Source organism: Caloenas nicobarica, chromosome 2 (genome assembly GCF_036013445.1).
Source record: "Caloenas nicobarica isolate bCalNic1 chromosome 2, bCalNic1.hap1, whole genome shotgun sequence".
In the NCBI taxonomy this organism is placed as follows: domain Eukaryota; kingdom Metazoa; phylum Chordata; class Aves; order Columbiformes; family Columbidae; genus Caloenas; species Caloenas nicobarica.
In genome coordinates, this window is record NC_088246.1 from 68121977 (window position 1) to 68144444 (window position 22468).

Sequence of the window (22468 nt, forward strand, 5' to 3'; positions counted from 1 at the left end):
TTAAGAAATTAATTGCTCTCAGAAGATGGAATATGGCCTGTAAGTCCATAAAGTAATTTTTTTCCTACTCTTAGTACTCTGCCAGGAAAGACTTAGAGGCTGACAGAAGAAATATCAGATTCTACAGGCAATTTTATATTTAACTGACATATTTATAAACACCACACTTACCATGATTTTGTTTCTGTTGCTGCTACTTAGCAAAGAAAAGCAATCCCCTAATCACATGCAGGATGTGAAACCAATGCATACTACCACCTTGACCCGTTAACTGAAATTGTTTAAGTTCTCATTACACCCTCAGATAAAATTCATTTTGACAGACACTCTGATCTTCCTTATGTATGAAAGTATATGTTATCCAGTACTTCATTAGGCACCTTTTTCAGTAACCATCTATACAGTTGCCAGAAACTACAAAACCATTAAAATGTATATTTTTTGCCTTCCAGAAGGTCTATATGAATGCCAGAGGACCCTTAGAGGTCTTAATTTTTTTAAGAGAAGGGCTGCCTGTTTAAATTGCTTTGTAGACCTAATAACCATGAATATCTATTAGATGATCAAACTAGGTTGGACTAAGGAAAGTGTTTCTTAAATATCTTCACAGAATGTTGCAACCTTTGAATCCTGTAAAGTCTACTCAGAAGCTTAGTGTGCAGTGAAAGCAGCTGCCTACCAATCATGTAAGTAATATAAAAAATGCAGTTTCTTCTCAAATTCAGAATACTAAGATTTTCAACTGACATTTAATTAAATAAATTGGGAAAATCCTACTGATTAGAGAGTGCCTCAAGAATAAATTAGGAAAAAAAAAAAGAAACCATGTTGGGTCAACTTATCCCCAGCCTGCAAAAAATCAAGTGTTCATTCATCAGCTATTGAAAATGCAAATCACATTGTTCCCTGTCAACATTTTGTCACTGTATTATATTTCAGTGTCCCAAAGATGCAATGTCTGCAGTCTTCCAGATATGGAAGAATCTAATGTCATTAATTTCTTATTAGCACGATGTGCTGCTTTAGTACAGTTTCTGCTTAATTTCTGTCAAAGACACCTCCCTCTACAAGCCAGTGTATGTTATGTATCAAAGTACTGGTGAGGCTTCCACGAGGAAGCTTTTTGCCTCTTTAGCAGATCTGTCTCAGAATGGAGGATTTGGATACAAAAAGCTATTTGCCTCTGAGCACAGAAATCTGAGACTATAAAACACTTGTCAAGGCAGAAAAGAATATTTGACTAATTATTTTCTGGTTGCTGAAAGAAGAAAAATAAGAATTATGGTTCCAAGAGTAACATTTTGTCGTAAAGCCTAGGCAAAACCATTAAGGCCAACACTGCATCTCAGCAGGCTTGTCCCCTCTCTTCTAACAGTGTTTTTTGTTTCACTGAAGTTAATATATTAGGAGGATTGCATCATGAGATAGGCAGTCATAACAATGTGCTTTTTTTCACAGCCATAATTGTCCTCTAATTTTAACAGGTAACACAAAGTGATTAGAGGTTTGCAAAGGCAGTCTAACAAACAAATTCGAATTTAAATTAGAACATGTTAAAAATCAGACAGCGACAGATCAAGCAAGCACCAAGACAAAGTGTTCAATAACCATGAAGACATTCAGTAAATAGCACCTTGCACCTCATCACTGCGCCACAGACACTACTTAGTAGTGCTCGTGACTGCAAGCCCTTAAGTGCTAATATTTTTCCTAGGAGACATTTTAACTACTCCAGAGTCCTATAAACCTGATGTATTTGGAGCTGTTAAAGGGAAATCTCTCAATTCTGAACTCAAATGCCAGTCACTTACCACACAGTGCGTTCAGCTCCCCAGTGGCACAAGCTTAGGTCCTGTTTTCAGCGTGCCTGACTGCTGACCACCTTTCCTCATGCTGTTTCACAAGGGAATAAATAAAGCACAGGTACGTCTCTCTCCTTCCTCTTGCAATTCACACTGTAGTTATTGAGAAGTTTGAAAGCAAGACCAAAGAGCAGATCTGGAATCTCTCTTACTTTTGGAAGAGCAAGATAGCTGTCCAGTTGTGTGTGGCAGAGTGGGTCCTAAGGTCACCCCTAGAAGGAATTTAAAATCCATCTTCAGCCTGACCTTGTCCTTAGAGAAAAGGTATAAAAGCAAACCAGCACCCACCAGTGGGCCTGGCACCCAATGGATCTCTGTAGGGACACTAGAGCCACAAAAGGGCATAGGCACTACAACAGCTGGCTTGGAGAAGACTACCAAGTTATAAAAGGATACAGGAGAGGTCTCATCTGAGAATATCTTTAGCATAGTAACAAGCACAAAGAAGCCCCTTGATGAATGTCAATATCACTGAATATTATAATAGACTGAACAGAAACTACAGTAATGCAACACATGTTACTGACGCGGTGATCCTCAAGAAAGTTAAAAGATATTAGGCCTGCATCCATGCAACATATAGTCAGAGATCTTTGGAACCAGAGTCTCTTGGCATTATCCTGAACTGCCTCTTACAAAGTCTCTTCTACTTTCATGGAATGGATTTCACAGGTTACATTGCTTCGCTCAGCGTTGAGCCAATATTCATGGCGGTCAACCGACATGCACCCAAGCTTTCAGGTGTAATGACATGTGCGCTCCTTGCCCTTAGAGCTCTAAGTTACTTTGTCAGTCCAAAGGTACAGTGAGGAGCAGGGTGACTGAACATACTTGCTTGCACCTCTGGAAAAGGAAACATGTGCCCTCATCCACATCTGTAAGAGCTAAAGCAAAGCCTGTCCAGTAGTGTCACTGACACAGACAGGTAGGTGGTCCAGGAGCCGCAGATATGATTGCAGAACTGCAGACTCCATCTCGCATTTTGCCATCCAGAGTGCCTGGAGGTGGTCTCTGCGAAGGACACACTGCTGTTGACTGGGATTCAGCCACATTTCCTATAAACCAAGAAGTCATGTTTGAATGGTGTGAATTCTGCTTGTCCGTAGACACAGCCTAAGGACTATAAAACAAGTCTTTCCAGGCTGAAGTTTGACACAAGTTCTCATAGAGACATAGCATCTCTATCTTTGAAAGGCTAGTGGAGTTGGGTAAGGGCGAGGGGGAATGGTTTGTCACATGATGTTAACTTTAAATTTTACTTCCCAGAGAAAGAAAGTGGTATTTTGTTTCTAAACAAGAAGTACATAGTGAATTGGGAGTGGAACAGAAATTATTCCTAAGACACTGAACCTGTAGAAGCTCTCTCTATTTTTTTCAGTTTTATTTTGGAAGACAACAGCCCTCTGCATGATTAATCTGTTTCACTGTTTTCTTGACAGTTATTTACATTTGCCTCCTAATGCATTAGCATAAGGCAACTTTTTCTTATTGTTCTAATGCAGCAAGTCCCAAACGTGATGACCCCCAAGTAGGCTTACAGCAGTTATGACTGGGGTCATGAGCTGAATGGAAGTACAGTTATTTATAATGGAATCTGGAGTCACAGACCAACAAAAAGCAAGGCTCATAACTAGACAGCTTTGAAAAAAGTGATGTAAGAAAGCATTCAAGGCAGGCTTTGTGTGACAGTCTTATCCAATACCAAAGCAAGAGAAATGCTAACTATGCTTAAGTGGTTATTAATAATGAATATCTGGTGTTTTATCTGCATTACTTTTGCAGCTATGGTGTTAGATTTTAAATTACTCAATTTAGTAATGAACTTTAAAAAAAAAAGTCAGCGGTAAAACACATTATATCCACCAACACAGAAGAGAAGCCAGCTGGCAACTGCCAAAATTCACTGAGAGAAGAGCTCCAGGAACCTCAGTCTAGTGATTTGAAATGAAAGTGTTGTTTAATTTAAATATTGTTACTCAAAACCAAATGAATATTCCAAGTGAGGCACTCATATAACTTGACAAAAATCTTGACATAAAGTCTAGAAACAAAAAACTTTTCCAGAGAGTCCATCCAAGCTAGAAAAGAAATCCCAATCTATACTGCTCCTCTGACTCTATTTCTAGGCCACCCAGAAGGCCTCCTGGCTACACCTACATTATCATGTCAGGCTGCCTGTTAGAAGTAGAAAAGTAGAGCAAAACAGTCGGTATTAAGGACTCAACATTTGCACAATGCACATTTCAGGTTTATTTCAGATCAGCTCCAATATGTCCTTATGACAGAGAAGAGACTAGAAGGTGAAGTACACTCCAGGTGTGAGTCTCTTGGCTTGGTGTTATCTGAAACGAATCCAATTTGTGCTCTGAGGATTGCTCCACAACACAGACCATGATCAGCCCTGACTCCACTCCAAAACTGAGCTGCTAAGCCGAACTAAAAATGTCAACATGGCAACAAATGACTGTGCATCATAACTTTAACTGCAAAGCACTGCATCCACTATGGATCATCAGGGGATAAGTCAAAGATATGGTGATGAATTGAAAAAATGACATTTTAGCCAAACACGAGAAAGAAAACTAAATACTCAGTAGCTCAACTAAAATGGAACACAAATCCAGATCCTTTCTTCCCTTTTCCTCTCAAACACTGTGGGAATTACTTTTCTATGGTGGAAACCATACTTCATATTAATATCCACCAGCATATGAAAGTGCGGGTTGCTAGAAAATGGGGAAAAAAAAAAAAAAGCAAGCCTATGCCTTCTGTCATGCTTTGTTAAATAAAATATGTTCACACTTAGAATTTGAAGATGTTAAAAAAAAAGAGTTGGTAAAAGCAGGAGCAAACTATAGGGAGCTGGTCTAATTTTCACTCTGCCTTCATTTTCCACATTTAGAAACATCAGCCTACGCAATACTTTTTACTTTGGGGCTTAGAAGAATATATGATTTTTTTTTTCTTTTTAACTACAAATCACATGTATTATAGGCTTCAGCATTTATTTTTAAGAAATCATGAGTTACTTTCACTCTGCAACACAGCCACAGAAAAGTTCAGCAAACAAAGTTTAGCATCTTCTTTTGGGACCTCCACCGAGATGATTGCCGATGCTCAAACTCAAATTTTCAAATAGGAGTGACAAGTTACCTCCTACTATCATGGTCAGCTAAGCATCCTGACCCAATATTAAGACACTAGGGATATTTAGCAATTATCTGAGTGGGAAAGAATGTGTTTCCTTTATTAACTAGACCATGAAAAATGAAAATGCTCCTTTATGGTACTGAGAAAAAGAATTAAGTAATAAGTGTCTTTTTCAATCAGTAAGTTATGGAAAATATAAAAATAACAGACTATGTTAACAGCAGGACAGCCATACACCAAGTTCTCACTAGATGTATCACCCCCTTCCCTTCAATACAGCAAAACCTCAAGATACTGATTTTAAAATTGGTAACATAGACATTTCCACAGCACTAGTGTATCTGAAGAGAAACAAGACTGTAAGTCTGATGCTTCCAATTACACACTTACACAATATGCATGCAGACTCATAATCATGAAACACCACAAAAATCATACAAAAAGGTAAGTTACTCATTTAACTTCAGGGTGATATAAGCAACTTTGACATCTCCTGACTTCTACTTCCCCAGGCAGAAAAATCTCAGTTTGTACATTGCGCTCAGACTTGCAGAGGCAACTCTAACAGATAACTGCAAACCACCAAAGTTGTATTCCTAGGGCTGCAAGTACAGAGTCTGAAGCAATCAGCTGCAGTATGAGCTGCCTTAGCCATCTCAGTCATTAAAATTCACCACGCTCCAAAGTCTCTACAACTGTCACAACACAATTTACGTTTTTCTGAGTTGCCAAAGTATGTAGGTTTCCCTGTTAATTTATACAAAATAGTGAGCTGTCAATATGAAAGGTTGCAGTACACCACAGTTAAGATATGGATACACCATCAGATATTTGGAAATTAAAGATCTATCTTACACTACATTGAAACTAGAGCACCAACTGTTTGAGGGGGGGGGGAGGAAAAAAAGTCATCTGTGAAGGCCTTTGTGCCAGAGGTCCAGCCTACCACAGGAATGTAAATCCATATTACCTGTTGAGCATCATTATTGTTTTTCAATAAAAATAGCTTTGCACTGATTGAGTTTGCAAAAGAAGTAAAGGGATGTGAAAGGCGGAAATTATAATGGGGAACAGAATATGTAAGAATTCAGACTGGTTAACACTGGTTCTGTGCTTGGTCCAGAAATCAAAAGCAGAGGTAGGAAACAAGCTGAATAAAGTGCAGGCAAGTCTCAAAGCAAAAACAAATGCCACCCATATAATTTCTGCTCTGCAGTTAAAAAGGTCCAGATCCAAGCCTCCAGCAAGGGATGCAAAATCTCTATGGAAATGTAACGTGCTCGGCAGGCTCAGCTCTGCTCGTTCCTCAGCTCTTGCTTCTGCATCTGCAGGAGACCCCTTTCAAAACATGCTTTGTGTACATAAAACACCTATGATCCAAAATGAAAAATAAAGTTTTAAAATAGTTTTTGTACAAGTCTCAGTGAACTCATCCTCAGAGAAAGAGATGAAATAAAACTGAAGACTTACAGCCCATATTGGACAGAGGTACTGGCCATCCACACCTTCACATCATACTGAAGGATTTCTTAGTTCCAAAAATTATCACCTTAAGTTCACACCTCATCTTGCCTCCTCATTTCTCTCACATCCTTTCCTCCTGACCCATTACACTGACATTTTAGAGCACGGTCTCTAAAAACATGCAGAAGGTAACAGGTGTTTTATGCCATATGAAAATTTTGTTATCATACTTCTAGGAGAAAAACATAAAGTTCTCATTTTTATAATAACTGTTCTAGCAGCTGAGTCTTTAAAAATGGGTCATACGCAAGCTGTGTAGCAGCAAGAAGAGTAATAGCATAATCAAAATAATCTTACTCTGTATGATATTTGTTCTTCTCTATGTGCTACACATATACATGGCTTTATTTACCTTCTGAGGCTGATGATCAGTTTAAAGATGCAATTGTGTCTCATGAAAAGAGACATTCTCTACCTATGTGAAATAGAAATTTCAGTTGAACAAACAGCCAAGGCTTAAAACGTTTCCATTATGTGGCTCCTCACTCTGCAGGCCTTTCTCAACATGCAACTAGAATACACAATGCGTAACAGCAAGTGCTCTAAAACAAATACTGGTTCTTGGGATAACACAGTCCACTTTGCCTTCCTTACTAGGGCTTTTTTCCCACTTCTTAAATCCTCTTACTCTGTTTTTAAAGATAAAAACAAAAAAAGCATTGTTTCCACAGAATGCTATCTGTTATCCTCTAACACTATGAAGAGCACTGCTGCTAGTGATGAACTGGAACTATTGTTGAGTTCCTGTAACATGAGGGCTTCTCCCACCCCCTTCACAAATCCCTCCGAAGGGACATATAATATTTATATTACCATTAGTAACATAAATATGGTCTGGTCACATTTTCAAATGGAAGGTGTATAACTGTGTGTCATCCACTCAGATCACCAGAAGCAGAACCAATAAGCTACATACACTTTTAGACAGAAAACTAATATTTTGCTCTCTGCTTCTAGCTTAAGATAGAAGTTTAACAGTGTCACAAATCACAGAATGGTTGGCTGGGGTTGGAAGGGACCTCTGGAGATCATCTAGTCCAACCCACCTGCTAAAGCAGGTTCACCCAGAGCAGATCGCACAGGAACGTGTCCAGGCAGTTTTTGAATGTCTCCAGAGAAGGAGACTCCACAACCTCTCTGGGAAGCCTGCTGCACACATATGCCTGACAGCAGCAACTGTGACAGACATAAAACCCATGCTGCTGCCACCCTCAAACTTCTGCCAGCTCTCCCAGAGCTTCAGATGCTCTCCTCCTGAAGCTGCAGAAAAAGAAAGCAGCACTGGAAACTCAAAAGGACAAGGGAATGCAAATCCCATGGCTATTCTAAGTCAAGGAAAGCACTGTGAACAGCTAAGAAATAAGCCACACCAGTCCACTCCATGATGCCCTGCAGGTACAGCCGCCTTGCCAGCACAGCCATCCCACTGCGAACTGGGAAACTGTGGCATCCCACAACTTCAGAGACAGCAAGGCATGATGCTTGGTTGCAGCTTTTGAGCACACTGCTTCAGGACAAGCTATTTCCTGGGCTTTGTAATAAACAGAAAGAGACAAACAAACAAGGGAAAAAAAAAAAAGCACTAATTTTGGTTATGTTTGTGTATTATTCATTGTGTACTGGTTGCTTTCTGGGGGAAAAAAAAAAAAAGTGGGGGGCAGAGGGCACTGCTACAGTAACATTGGCTTGCATAGAAGTGTTCCTGGGTAGAGTAGGGTATTTGCAGAAAGCTAGACTCTCCGAGAAGCCTCTCTGCATAAATACAAAATAACCCCTTCCTGACAAACTCTCAACAGTTGGAAATGTAGCAACAAATTTACACTGTAAACTCTGAGGGGCAAGAGTTAAATCTAATTTTGAAAATTTCTAGCAAAACCACATCTCTGCCCATGACAAAGACTCCCAATACCTATAAATAACAATACTCAAGATCACAAACAAGTGTCGGGTTAGCAATTTAAAGATTTAAATTCACCAACAGTACATTTCCATAGAAGTGAAACTGAACATGCATGTGCTTAATTTTAGCACCACAAGTGAAGATCAGGGCCCTCACTCACTTTGGCCAGAGCACAAAAACAAACCTGGAGCTCATGTCAACCTCTGCCACTATTATCGATCACCAATTTTTGCCACTTACAGTGAAAACTATACCTTGTGATTTAATCCAAGGTCAAAAGGAGGGTGCAATACTACTAATGCATTCTGTCTATACATATGCTCCATGCATAAAAAACTACTTTAGATTTGTTTCAAAAATTTACAAAACAACTTACGCTAAGTGTAGCATCGACTAAGGAGTTATATTTAGATTGGAAATTGCTTTGTAACAGAGAATCAGTTTTATGCAGTTTAACTCATGGACAATATAAGCAAGACTTGTTAAAAGCATAAGCACCTACACATCGCAACATGCTGTATTTTGTGATGTTGTCTTAGAAATCAAGGTAAACTGAAGTGGTTTGCATCATCCTGATAGGCAACTGTGGTAAGAGCATTAGCTAGCTGCAGAGTTAGTTACCTAATGTATTTCACATACTTGTGAACACAGCTTGCCTTTTCTGTCTACTTAAACTTTTCTGCAATTGCCTACATTTTATGTTTTTTATTCAGTTCCATGTTTTTAAGCTATTTTACAAACACTTCACAATTTTCCGTACACTGGAGGGACCTTCTTCTTAATCTTCCAAATATTTCTGCTTTAGAAATGGAGAATAGTAGTATTGCCTTACAGTATCTTTGAAAAGCTTCTTATTTTCAAAAGGCTGGTGTGTTTCAGATTTTATAATCCAAACTCATTTATGTTTTATCTGATAAAAGTTAGACAAAACATTTTAAAGTCACACAAAAGAAGAAATAAAGTGGAATCGCATTATAGATTTGGGGTAAATAGAGCTAAGTTTCTGTATCTGAAGAAATATAAGAATTTCAGAATTTCTAGAAATACACTACACTAAAATAATAGGATAGGAGCGACTGAAATAATGCAATATCAATTACCATAGTAAACTAGAAGAAAATAAAATGAAAGGAGGATGAAGTCACAAATTCATGCTTAAGAATCCTTGAAAATTAATTGAAAACTAAAATTGATCACTGATAAGTCAGTCACAAGCAGTATGCCCATGTCAGACTCACCACATTATCAGGAAACTGCACCATCAGGAAAATGCATTATTACACTACTTACGACTCTCCATGTGTCCCAGCACAGAAACCATTGTTATGGGCTTTCTGTTTCAGAAGACTAACATGTAAAATAAAACCAAGTATCTCCTAGAAATAACACGTAGACAATGCAGTTTTGCAGGCAATTTCTAAGACAAGGCAAGTTTGAATCTCCAGGTACTGTCTCAAAAACATGAAATATTCTTGAAGCCTAATCCTAGTGTTTTTCATATTGACTGTTTGAAGGCATTATTGATTAAAAGTTGTGCCATTCCTCTTTAGACTCTTGCAAAGAGGCAAGTTTACACAGGTAAGACATTAAATAAACATACACCCACCCACCTGCCCCCACTCCCTGCCACTCCAACACCCACACAACATTAAGGCTACTAAAGAGAAGGAATAAATCACTAACAGACAAAAGGCAGAGTTTGCGGGGCAAGGTCCAGCCCCAAGGTGAATATTCAGCCTGTAGCATCTTCTCCTCTCCCTTCCCAGGGGCTGATGTTTGTACAGGGTGCCCATCAGGAGACAAGAGTGAGCAAGTTTCTTCTGGCATAATTCTGCTTTTCCACCTGTTGTGGCCACACTACAGACTGTGAGCCCTCTTCAAAGGCAAGAATGATAACTTCTTAGAAAATATCCACAGTTACCTCCAGGCATAAAAAGTAATCAGCACTCCAGAAAAGACAGGCAGTCAAAGCTCTAAAAGGCGTGCTACTCCCCTATGTCCTCCCAATTCTTTTTATCCCAAAAGCAAGAGATCATCTAATCTTGGCCCTCTTTGGCTCTGGCGCACATTCCCCAGTCAGGCCATCCCCCTTTTCTGCAGATGTTCGCAAGCTGTTCCCAGGCCCAGGACTTGGAGAGTCCTCAACATCATCTGCTGCACTGCTGTTCACAATTCGACTGGGCGTCCTGTTCATGAGGTATCTCCCACTGACATGCACAACCATACAAGCCAAGAGATGCTCACACTTTTGTAGTGGCGAAAGACCACCAGGTAAACCAGGTGATGATATTTAGAATCCTTGGTGTGATTTTTTAATTAAAAAAAAAAAAATCTTAAAATTTTGGCTCTGCTTCTAAAGCTGATGAATTACGTTGTCATTCAGTATATATAAAAATCAATATATTATATAGAAGGATATTTCAGATGCACTTCAGTGCCTTCAGAAGGAACAAAGTTAGTATGACATGTCTTTCAGAGATCGGTAATTTCTGAAAAACTACCACAATCTTGATGGACTCCAAGTCTGGTGATGTAGTGAAAAGAATTTGTGTAAAGGATTAATAAAAGCATTTCAATCTTATGAGCAAAAAATCATGTGATATCCCTGGTCAGCACATTACCAAGTAAGAACATCTTACAGCAACAAGAAAAACTCAGGAAGTTTTGTTTTGGAAGTAGCACAGTGACCAAAGTCATGCCCTGCGTAACAGATTATTATGCTTATGTTCTTCTGCTATGGTTTTTTAGTGCCCTATAGATCTAAAATCTATTGCATTCTGCTATAATGGTAGAATTTGGATGGAAAAGCTTACAGGAGGCAGGGAAATATGTCCAGGCAGTCATTTTCAAGGCTTGGAGAGAAAGGCCATGTGGAAGACCTTCATTTTTGTTTCTTGTACATCATCACTTGTTCTTCCTGTAGTTAAACTCACATGTTAGGGTCATCATGACCATCAGGACAAGAGTGGAATTTCTCAGCTAAAAAGAAAGAATGCTTGTGCACAAGAAAAAAAAAAACAAAACAGTGTGTAGACCAAGTTGAATATTGGCAGAGAAAGCAACTGAGCTGCGATAAACACTTGAGGGGAAGGGGGAGTACTTGCCACAGCATCACCGTCTTGCTTCTGCTGCAACAGCAGCATCTAGCTGATCTCATGACAGAGCTGAATTGAATAAACTGAACAGGAAGTATAAAGGAGAAAATAGACAAGATATGATTTATTAGGTACTATACAAGAACCACTGGTTTAACTGTCTGCATTTTGGTACATCCTGATGGGGGTGGGAGGAATCAATATTTAGCATAAAGCAACGGTTCTTTAAAAAAAAAAAAAAGAGAGAGAGAGAGAACCAAAAACTAAGCTGTAATTATTGCTCAATTAAAAACAACATGAAAGCACATTTTGGGAGAAGTAATATGAAAGTACCAGTACATCTTAGAAAGTTACAAGTTTGTTGCTAAAATACTTAGCTAAAACAGACTATCTTTTAAATGCTATGAGAATAGCACATGTGTCCCTCTCTAATGAGTGGCAAGACTAATAAATCATGAACAGTGAAATCATGAGCTCTGAGGGGGGTCTACCCCTTCATCTGTGACAATTAATGTGTCACCCTCACAGCAGCCCAGAGGCAAATTCCTTATGCTATTTTTTATGCATGTATTGTTTTAAAACCTATCTCTTTCAAAATTACACTTGACATGTCTTTAATGGACTGACTTGCACTCCAGCCAACCCGCTTCAGAGATCTAAAGACATTGGACACAATAAAGATCTTATAAAATTCACCTAATGCTCTATTTCCCTCCCAATATAGAAGGACAACTTCTCCCCCTAGAAAAGGCATTGAAGTTTGTTTGTTTGTTTTTTCCCCACTTATTACCAGCAATGCTCACTACACAGGGAGACATTTTTATCAAGGTTTGTAATGAATTTTTCATTATTAAAAGCAGCCCAAAATAGTCTATGGTTGTGACCTATATTCACAAAACAAGGGAATGTAAATGTAAACGAAGGAATAACAAGGGAATGATGAAATGTAAATACCCACTCCACAGTATGCACAGATACCAAAGGCTTACCTTAGGGTAAACTTATTCTATGCCTAATTTTCAGGTTAGTCCCCGATAAAGGCTGATGAAAATCACAGCCTGTTTCATTTGCCTAGCACTTTAAAGTTGCTTCAGTGCAATTTTCTTTAATACCTTTGCACACTGCTTGTGTGTAGACAGACTTCAACTCACGCTATTTCCTCCCTGGGTTTTTTTCCTCTCTTACTTTCATCATATTTTGTGACATCTGCAGACAAGCAACACTACTCACATAAGTTGTCTCACTAAAAAAATCAGTACGATCATTCAGCAGACGAAGCCTGAAAGCTTGTCTCTCCCTATAAAGGAGAGGAGAGGAAGAGGTTTATAGCAATAAACGAAGACTATGACAAGAAAGTGGCAGCAGTTTTCTGCCAGGGGGTAGGACACAATCCTCGCCCATTCCACTTCTGCCCAAGGACAGCCATCTGTGTATCTGAGCTGGCAGAAGAGAACTCTTGCACCCTTGCCACGCTTCACCTTCAGCATATTAATTTAAACCATCAATGAGGGTGTCATGATGCTAAGTCTTAGGATGGATAATAATTGCCTGGATTTTATACTGATTCACCTTACAGAGAATACTATCAATGGCATTTTTAATGTAACAGCACATAAAACCAACTTTTTTTTGGTACCTCACTTTAAAAGCTGGTTATTTACAGTTTTTGGCCTGGCAGTCTACACTAACAAATGATCACATGCCAGTAGGGATGCTACTGAAAAACAGCCTTTCTTCTGCAGGTACCATCCAAAGTGGGAGGTGAAAAGCAGTCAAGAATTTTTCTTCAACACCAGGGTTATGCAACATTGGTATCTCTACCGTCATACATCCAAGCCAGGAGATGCACAGAATGAGAGTGGGTCAGCATCTTACAGGGAAGCATTGGATGGGTCTTGGCCCAGTGAGCTCTGGGAGCCAGCATGCCCCTCCTCCTCTTCCTCAGCTGCTAGTAGAGTTCAGGAATGAAGATTAAACAAGAATTCACAACCTGACTCCGGCATCCTACCCAAAGGCTTCAAACTCAAGCTTTTCACAAAGGAAATAGTTTTGCTGCCTCAGTGACAGCAATCTCCGCAGGCACTGAGCAATGAGGAAAAAAAAAATTGTGTGATAAATGGCTACAAGATCTTCAGCTATCACGCAAATTATTTAGAACTTCAAATCAATATTTGAGATATACATCCTGGAGTTCTGAATAAAAAAAAAAAAAAATTCATGAGTACCTATCTTCTTGCATCAGGCTCTGTGGCTGTTTCTTTCATTCCTGTGACTCTAGAAGTGACTAACACCATAAGCGTGTGAATGCCACGCTACAGCACCACCAGTGCCAACACCCTGGAACCTGAAAGACTTTGGCATGGATCAAAAAATGAGGTGGTAAGAATTGCATTTGCATGTTGGAGGCTGCTGTCAAGCCTTTGAGGGTTATTCACACACTTTTCCAAAGCCTTCTACTGATACTAGGAACTTATTGCTTGCTACTCCTTCAAACCATGGAAATCTGGCACTCACTGGAGAGATGACAGCTGCCCTGCAGAGACTACAAGCCCAAGAGGATAGATACTGCCCAGGCACTGTAGAAAGCAAGGTCTTATTTTTTACATCCCCTGCTATTCCAGCAGCAGCCAACCTGGCACCAGCTGGCCATACCTCACAAGAAACACGGCACAAATATAATTTCACTGAGTTGCCTGGTGCCTCCAATCCCCTGCCTGACATCCAGGTCCTCGTTGCACAGGTACAGTAACATTCCTGTGATTCCTGAAGGCTTCCTGTTACCACAGGAGCTTTGGTCAAGGTCAGACAGTGTAACACATGAGACTACTGGAGAGGAGAGAGAGAGGAGAAAAAAAAAAGGGGGGGAGTGGGGGCGAGGGGGGCGGAGAGGAACGCGGAAAAACCTGGAGAGGATCCTGTGAAACAAATGCAAGCTGAGAGAACAGAAAGTATCATTATGAGTTTTATTTCCTCATACTTACACTAGAGAACTCTAGTGGACTACACAAAATTAATGAGGACCTGTATTAAATATGTAACTACTCCCCCTATATAATGAATACAAAGGCATTAAAAACCCCTGCTGCTCTACTCAAAGCAGATGGGGTAATGCTCAGCAGCCCTGGTTTTCAATGCATCTGGTACTCAAATGTCATCTTTCACAAAGCTCCTTCTGAGCCTCTAGATCGAGGCTGCTGGTGTGGTTTCTCAAGCTACAACTGACACAATGGGAGCATCCACATAACCATCACAGAAATGAGCTCTAACACACTTAAGACCTTAGCAACAGTTAAAACATGGTTTCTCATACTACCTTGCAATAAGAAAACAAGATACCTCAGGCTGGATTTGCAAAATTGCTCAACAAGCTTACTCAAAGAAATTATGTGATGTGAGACATGTCCCTGCAAATACACGAGAGATCAGCAAAACAAATAGGACTTGCGACCAGAAAAGTCTGACTTTCATTGAAACACTTGCTTCACGACTGTTGGAAAAAATAACCACCACAACACCACCAGATTTAAGTATGCATAAATTTGCCATGAATATTTTGCACGATTCTGTGCACTCTGACTTCAGGCTTTTCTATACGTTAACTGTTTGGTAAAAAATACATATTTTTTTTTTCCTCTGTATATCGTTTATTCCACGTAAATAGCAGCAGCTGAGAATTCTGTACAAGAAATGTTTATGAAACAATGTGCATTAACGAATACCTAGAGACTCTTCATTACATGAATCAGTGACGATAGAGCAACGGTCAGTGCAAATGCATCTTGAAAGGCCCTTTCATATGCATATGGTCGCCCTGACAAAGGGTCTGCAGTGGCCGTCTCCCCCTCCAGGCCCTCGGTGAGCAAACGATTGAAGCAACGCAGCAAGATGGATCCTTCAGAGATGTGATCGGATAAAAGCACATCTGTAGGGTTCGGGACAGGCATCTGTACAAGACCGGGAGATGCTGGGTACGTCTGCGAGAGTAAGAGGTATCTCGTAAAACAGGGAGCAGGCTCGGCAGCTGCGTAAGGAGGGGAGCAAGGGATCTTCGTGTCAATGAAAGTGTATTTGTACATGCATGTGCCACGACACAGGGACAGGGAAAGGCAGCCACTGTGAGTTGAGAAACACATTTCAAAATGGCAGTCTCATCCCCCTGTACGATTTGACCCAGAAAGCAGCCATAAAGCAAGTTTGCACTTGAAATTAAACGCTTTCAAAACCAGAAGCATTTTTCACTAGGCTCCCAGCTGCCGTTGAAAGGCCTCTCATACAGAAAACAAAGCAAGTGACCACTGCGAGAGCACAGCAGGACCCAATGTGTAAGAAAGGCTGTCAAAGGCACCCTTTAAACTGGCCAAAAAATTTAGAGGAAAGTATTTTATTCTTCATCGTATTTTGGGATAACAGCTACACTGCAAGTGAGAGGAGGTTAAAATGTTTTGTTATGTAAATAGAGGAAAAATTCTATATTTTTAACTTGATTCCATTCCTTTAAAACACCGACTTCAACTCACCATTCTGTAACAAACTTGTTCAGATTATGATCTAAATCCAGCCCATCCTTGCCCATGCTTCCCATGATCAAAACAGTGTTCATCAAATATGCACAGATCTTTAAAAGAAAAAGTAATGGTTTTAAGGGATAAATGCAACTAAAATCCCCCAAATTTTTACAAACATGTTGCCCTCAATTCAGATTTGCATAACATTACTGACTCCAAAATCTTGAAAACACACAATACAATCCATTAATTGCCTACCCATGATCAACCCCCAGCACGAAATATGTGCTTTATTTCATGACACCTTGTGTTAGCCAAAATAAAATATTTCTGATTGTTTGAAATATTAAAACAGAAGACGCACCACTGAGGTACAAAGATATTTGTATCAAATTCTGCAAGTTTATTGCTTTATCAGCTGGTTGCAAACAGGGATAAAGCTTTCAAAAAGGTTCTTTAAAAGGTTGTGTTATTCAGCAGTTTTCTGAAACTATTAAGTCACACTCACATTTAACTCCTCTCACAAATTGTAGGTCTTTGTTAAACATTCTTTCAGCTTTTTACCATGGCAAAGAAAGAAAAGTGAGGAATTGTGGGATGCCTCTTACTCTAGGGGAGAGGTTTTGAATAGAACAGCTGTCCGGAGGCCAGGCAAAAAAAGCAATCCCCTCTGAGAATAAGGGGCTTTTTGTGGGGAAGGAATAGGAATTCAGGAGAAGAATTTATGGAATTGGGTAGATACAATGGGAGGTAAAAGAGAGAGGACTTCGATCAAGAGGAAGGGGTGGGAAAGAAAAAAAAAAAAAAAGGTATAGCGAAAGAGAAGGCAGACCTCACCAGCCAGACCTTCAGAAAGCAAAAAGCTTAAACAGTTGTTGGATAAAAATATTTAAATAGTTGCTGGACTGAGAAGAGGAGGAATTCACAACAGCCTTGGCCTCAAGAGCCCCTCCAAGCACTGGCCTGTGCCGTGGCAGGGGCGCCCTTTTGCTCTCTCTTCTGTGGCCTGTGCTTCAGCAAAACACCACCTCCCCAAAAGCAAACCGTGTCAGTGGGTGGGTAAGGAGCTCTCAGGAAAGGTGGAAAATGGGGGCTTAACTGTTTCTCTAGTGAAAGAGAGCGGTGAGCCCCACATTCACTTCAAAAGGGCCTATTTTAGAGGAAAATGGAGGCCACGGCTCAGTTGGTGTGGTCCAGTATTGCAGACCTGTGCTGGGCACACTCGGGAGCCTAACAATTGCAAAATGTTAAAGCTTTTATCAAAACATAACATGCCTTTCACATGCACCTTTCTTGCCTCAAAAAGAGGGAAGAAAAAAAAAGATATTTCTCAGAAAGTGAATACCTGCATTTCTGAGCTATACAGCAAGCAAGTCTCACACTTGCAAAAGGTGTTATTAACGACACCAAAAATATCCTCTGTTGCAACGTTCCCAAGTAGGTATCCTTGTTTAACGGTTATGTAATGCTTATTAACATAAGGTGCAGGACAGTGACCAGGTGGAAGATACTTGTTAACCCATTTCATTGCACAGGAGCCCAGCAGCTGCTTAAACAACATGGAAGAAGCACAGCATCCCGCACAGAAGGCTTGCATGCCCTTACAGCTACGTGGCAGCTACCATAAAAACAACAATTTCCAGAAGTTTTCCTCAATGTGATGTACCCCAACACGTTCTTACACAAATACTTCATTCTATATGCTGTAATAGAAGTTACAAAATGTTAACGCAGATGCAGTAGTTATACAGGTATAAGCCTGCACCTTTGCATAACTTTACGCTGTGATTAAAAACCTAGTTTTCAGTTAGACTTCTTCATGTTTCTCAGTCAAAACTGAAATAAAAGGAAGTGACAGGTATTAGAGCTCATGAACTTCCTTAAATGTGAGCTATGAGGTGTGTTAAACACACAGCACTTAAACATCTGAAACTGGATTTTTTTGTGGTGGTGCAGGGTTACCCAATACCCACTGCTTCAGAGAGGGTTTTTTTTCCCCATGCTACATTAACAGTGGGACTAAGAATGCAGCACCACAGACAGAAAGCGGATGCTACCCTACAAAAACAAACAAAAAAACAAACAAAAAACACACACACACACCACAAACCTGAGGCCCTGATTCACTGAAGCATTTCCATGCCACTGAAGTTTGATGCTATTCAAGCATGTATTTTCCATACTTGCTGGAATAAGGCCTGTACGCATTTCATCTAAAACGCTGGGCAGCTGAAATGAAGCTTGTTACACTGGGACTCAAAGACTTGACCCAGCAAGAGTGCTGTGTGATCAGCTCCCAGCTGCTCCTGCCAACCACCCCAGAGCCACTAGCAGCTGTAACAACGCTCCCCAATCTTCCAAAACAGGCACTGGACTGTACAGCAGAGAATTGGTTTCACTGCACCTGCACTGCACAGACAGGGGATAATTTACAACGATTTGTCAGGATTAACCTTTTGACAAGGCATAATTTTTTCTAGATTTAAAGTACTTTATAAAGGTGCGAAGGTTCATTTATATTAAGCAAATGCTGCATCAGCAGTTTGACAGTAGCAAAAATTCTGATGCTGAGAATGACTACTACTCTGCTGGCCTTCATCTCTGTTGCAATAAAATGAAGCTTGGCATTTCAGCACGGCAAGATATGATTCATAACTAACCATTATTCTTATTTAGCTTTAGAAATGTCAAACAGCATAATTAACAGGACATATTCATGGGTTCACACATTCCAGATGTAGAGATTTATGTGAACTCTGCATCACCAAACACTGACAAGTTATTTGTAGCCACGTGTTTTAAAATTGTCTTTGTAGTTTCATCACATTCAGCATAGCCAAACAGAATGAATCAGATCTGAACCATGCAGTTAGTGCTCCTGACCTTATCCAAGATAATGAATAAAACAGTGTTGCTCCGTTATCGTTTTACATTCCAAATCCAACTGTTTATATACATATCAATAAAAATTCAGTTCTACGGCCTGTTGTTCACATGCAACTTTTATTCTTTCTCAAAAAACAGTCTCTAGAAGCCTGCAGCAAACGCTATCCAGTTTTCAGCTATTCACACCACCTACATTTATATTTACAGCACTTGTCTTCACTCTACCGAAGTAGGCAGGTATTTTTAGCCAAGCCATGATGCATGTTTAAAAATTGATTAAAATAAATACTCCTACAGCATTTCCATTTGAAGACTACACATCCCACATGCTCTTCCGCTGGACCAAACCACACATAATATGGTGCCAAAATATTTTCTTGCGAAATAGACACATTCAAACATCACCCGAACAGAAGCTACCCTGATACCTTGCCAAGAGCCCAAAGCAACAACCAGTAACTATGAAATACAGCCATCTTCCTTGCTAATACAGAGGGGAAACCCTTCCACGCAGAAAGCACAGGCCCAGGGTGTGACAATGCACTGCGTTTTGAATCCATATTAATCACAGGCCATACTCGTATAATAGAGATGCAAGAAGCAGAAGTGCTTGGTAGATTATCGTGTACTTCATTAAACCTACTCTGGTTCTCACTTTTTCTTTGTGATAAAGAAAAATCAACTGAGGAGCAATTTGACACCTGAAAAGCAACTTGACGTTTTCAGTTTAACTTGCCAGCAACAACTATTTTTATCATTTCAACCGCATTGAAACATTTCAATGTATCCAGACTTAAGAATATGCCTAAATACCAATAGCATCAGGTTCACCAGCCTTCCAACTTACTGCTGTCTCTATTCAAAAGAAAATTATTTTCAGTCCTTTTTCTTTTGAATGACTACCTTCCTCCCTTCTTTGGGGTGTGCAGAATACCTAAATATACAGCAAACTATTGGAATCACATTTGCAATCAGTAGAGTGTCAGAAATACAATCTCTAGACAGAGTACACATCCATCTACTGGCTATGACTAATGCTAGATACTCTGCATCCCACACTCCAGTTCAGGAAAGTGCTTTTTACTCAGAACAAAATCTAGACTTCAGTATTGGCCTTAGTAGGAATGAATGTAACCACACATTTAAATACTTTGCTAAAATTAGAGTCTTGATACTTATCCTCACTGCATGGACAGATCTACTAGCATGCAGCAAGGCAACACATTCAGAAATTAAGGCATATAGGTTTTCTCTTCTCAGTTGGAATTGGGGGGAGGGTTTGGTTTTGTTTGACCTTTAAGTTGTGAAGGGAAGGGAAAAAGAGGAAAGTAGAAGACAGAAAAATAAATCATCTCAGGGTTTTGTTGGGAGAAATCAGTTTTTAATCCTCTGTTTCTAAAGAAAAGTTTTCTTATAAACTGTCACTTTCTATTTACTGTTGCTGGTCTTAAACTACAGAAAATTTAACAGCCATTCAAAAGAAAATACCCCACTAATGGAAAATCATAGATAAAACACTGCTAAACAAAAATAAAGTTCTTTATTGACAAAGTGGAAGCAAAGGAAACCCCCCACACATAGAAAGCATTCATTCTTCAGATGAAAACTTGGACATCAGATTCATCACTGTGTTGCCCAATGGAAAAAATTCTAAGCAAAGAGAAACAAATTATGTTCATATCTTTCAAATATTTGGTTGGATCCTTAACCCCTACTCTGTTATTAATGCCACTAAGATCACAAGCTTCCACAGAAATTGCAAAATACAGACTTCAAGGTACACATATTGTTCATATCTAGACCCACTAGACTTCTAACTTCAAGGAGGAGAGGATAAAATGCAGCTAAAAAGAATTAAAGAAACAGTGCTTATCTATAGCCTTATTTATTTTTTTCTAATACTTATAAAAATAAATAAAAAGGAAACATCCTTCATAGCCTCTTACCTTGATCAAGGGACTTAAAAACAAGAGTTTTAATCACAATTTGCATCAATCTAAAAAAAACCAAAAAAGCTTGCTTTGTATTTATGCTTCTTTATTTTCTGTAAGAAGAAAAGTAACTCTTATATTAGTGACCTTCAAGATATTTTCATTTGAAATTAATTATGCTCACAAAAAACCAGTACTTTGCCAGAAATTCTATTTATATGTAGCTAATATGATTGACTCTGCTGGTGACCATGCCCCGCAATGTTTAAAATCAGTAGATCTTCACCTACTACACCTGCTGCTGTCTTACGCCAGAAGATGAAAAACAAGCTCTCCTGTCTTTTCTTCCAATTTGGTCTTAATTTGGAATGGAATAGCTACTATACTGAAGTAAATGAATAGAAAAATATTTCTCTTGTATGAGCAGACTGCCTTTGTCAAATGCATAAATTCAGCAGCCTCCCACCACTCAGTGAGTTGATTTTTCCTCCTAAGTTCAACAGTAAATTTCTTTTTTTTTTTTTTTACTGACTGTAATTTCCTCAGGTCTATATAAGCTCATGCCTTACTCTCCAGTCAGCTTTTAACCAATGTTATTTCAATAAAATATTGAACTATTACATGTTTTTTCAAAACAAAAATATTTCCATCACCTTGGTCTTTCAGAAAGGGGTCTTTGTAAATAATAGATTTCATTTGTATCTCTAAATAGAAGTGTAAGTACATGTTTTACAGCTTTTATCTCCCTATTCATACAATCAACTGTTGTGATTTTGTTAGTGCATTTGGATATCGAAAATAAACAGGAAGGAGTGAAACCTACCCAACCAAAAAACACCCAAACTTGGAACTGAGTTACCAACAATTCCTCATCCTGTTTCTTTCCTTAACATTTCTTCCTACTCCTATGCCAATTTAGTCTTTTTTTTAATGCACAAATATTTTCCTAAAGTGCCAGTAGTTGAAACAAAACTGTCATTTGATTGATTTTACACTGGCAAACAAAAAACAAGTGAACGCAAAACTAGTGGAAGTAGCAAAAACACGGAGTATCTGCATTTACATACTAGAGAAGGTGAACCCAGAGTAGCTAATGCCATCCCACCCATATCTCCATAACAGCACAAACACACTTAATATCTTGACTTCGCTCCTAACACTGAAATACTCCATAGAGACCATTTCCACTACAGACATTGAATATTGTGTATATAACCTTATTTGTCTGTAGACATAGTAAAACCAGGCTTGCAGATACTCCACCATAAAAAAAAAAAAAGTCCTGTGGACAACAGCCTGGAAGGGAACAATGAAAGGCTTCACATGCTGCTCTGCAGGATTTTCATTTCAAGGTCAACACACACACCAAAAAAAAAAAAAAATCACCAAATCTAAAGAATTAAAAGTGCATTTGTTTTCTAGGTCATACAGCTCGTGTTTCAGCAAGGAAACAGAAGATGTGGAACAGGGGTCTGCTCTTCTCCAGCCAGCGCCCACACAGGTACTTGTCCATCTTTAACCTCCTCCAGACCAGGCTCTCACTACGCTTGTGCCGTGCCCTGCAGTGGGGCACAGTGCAGCAATGGGACTCAAAAGGCGAGCAGAGCAGCCCTAA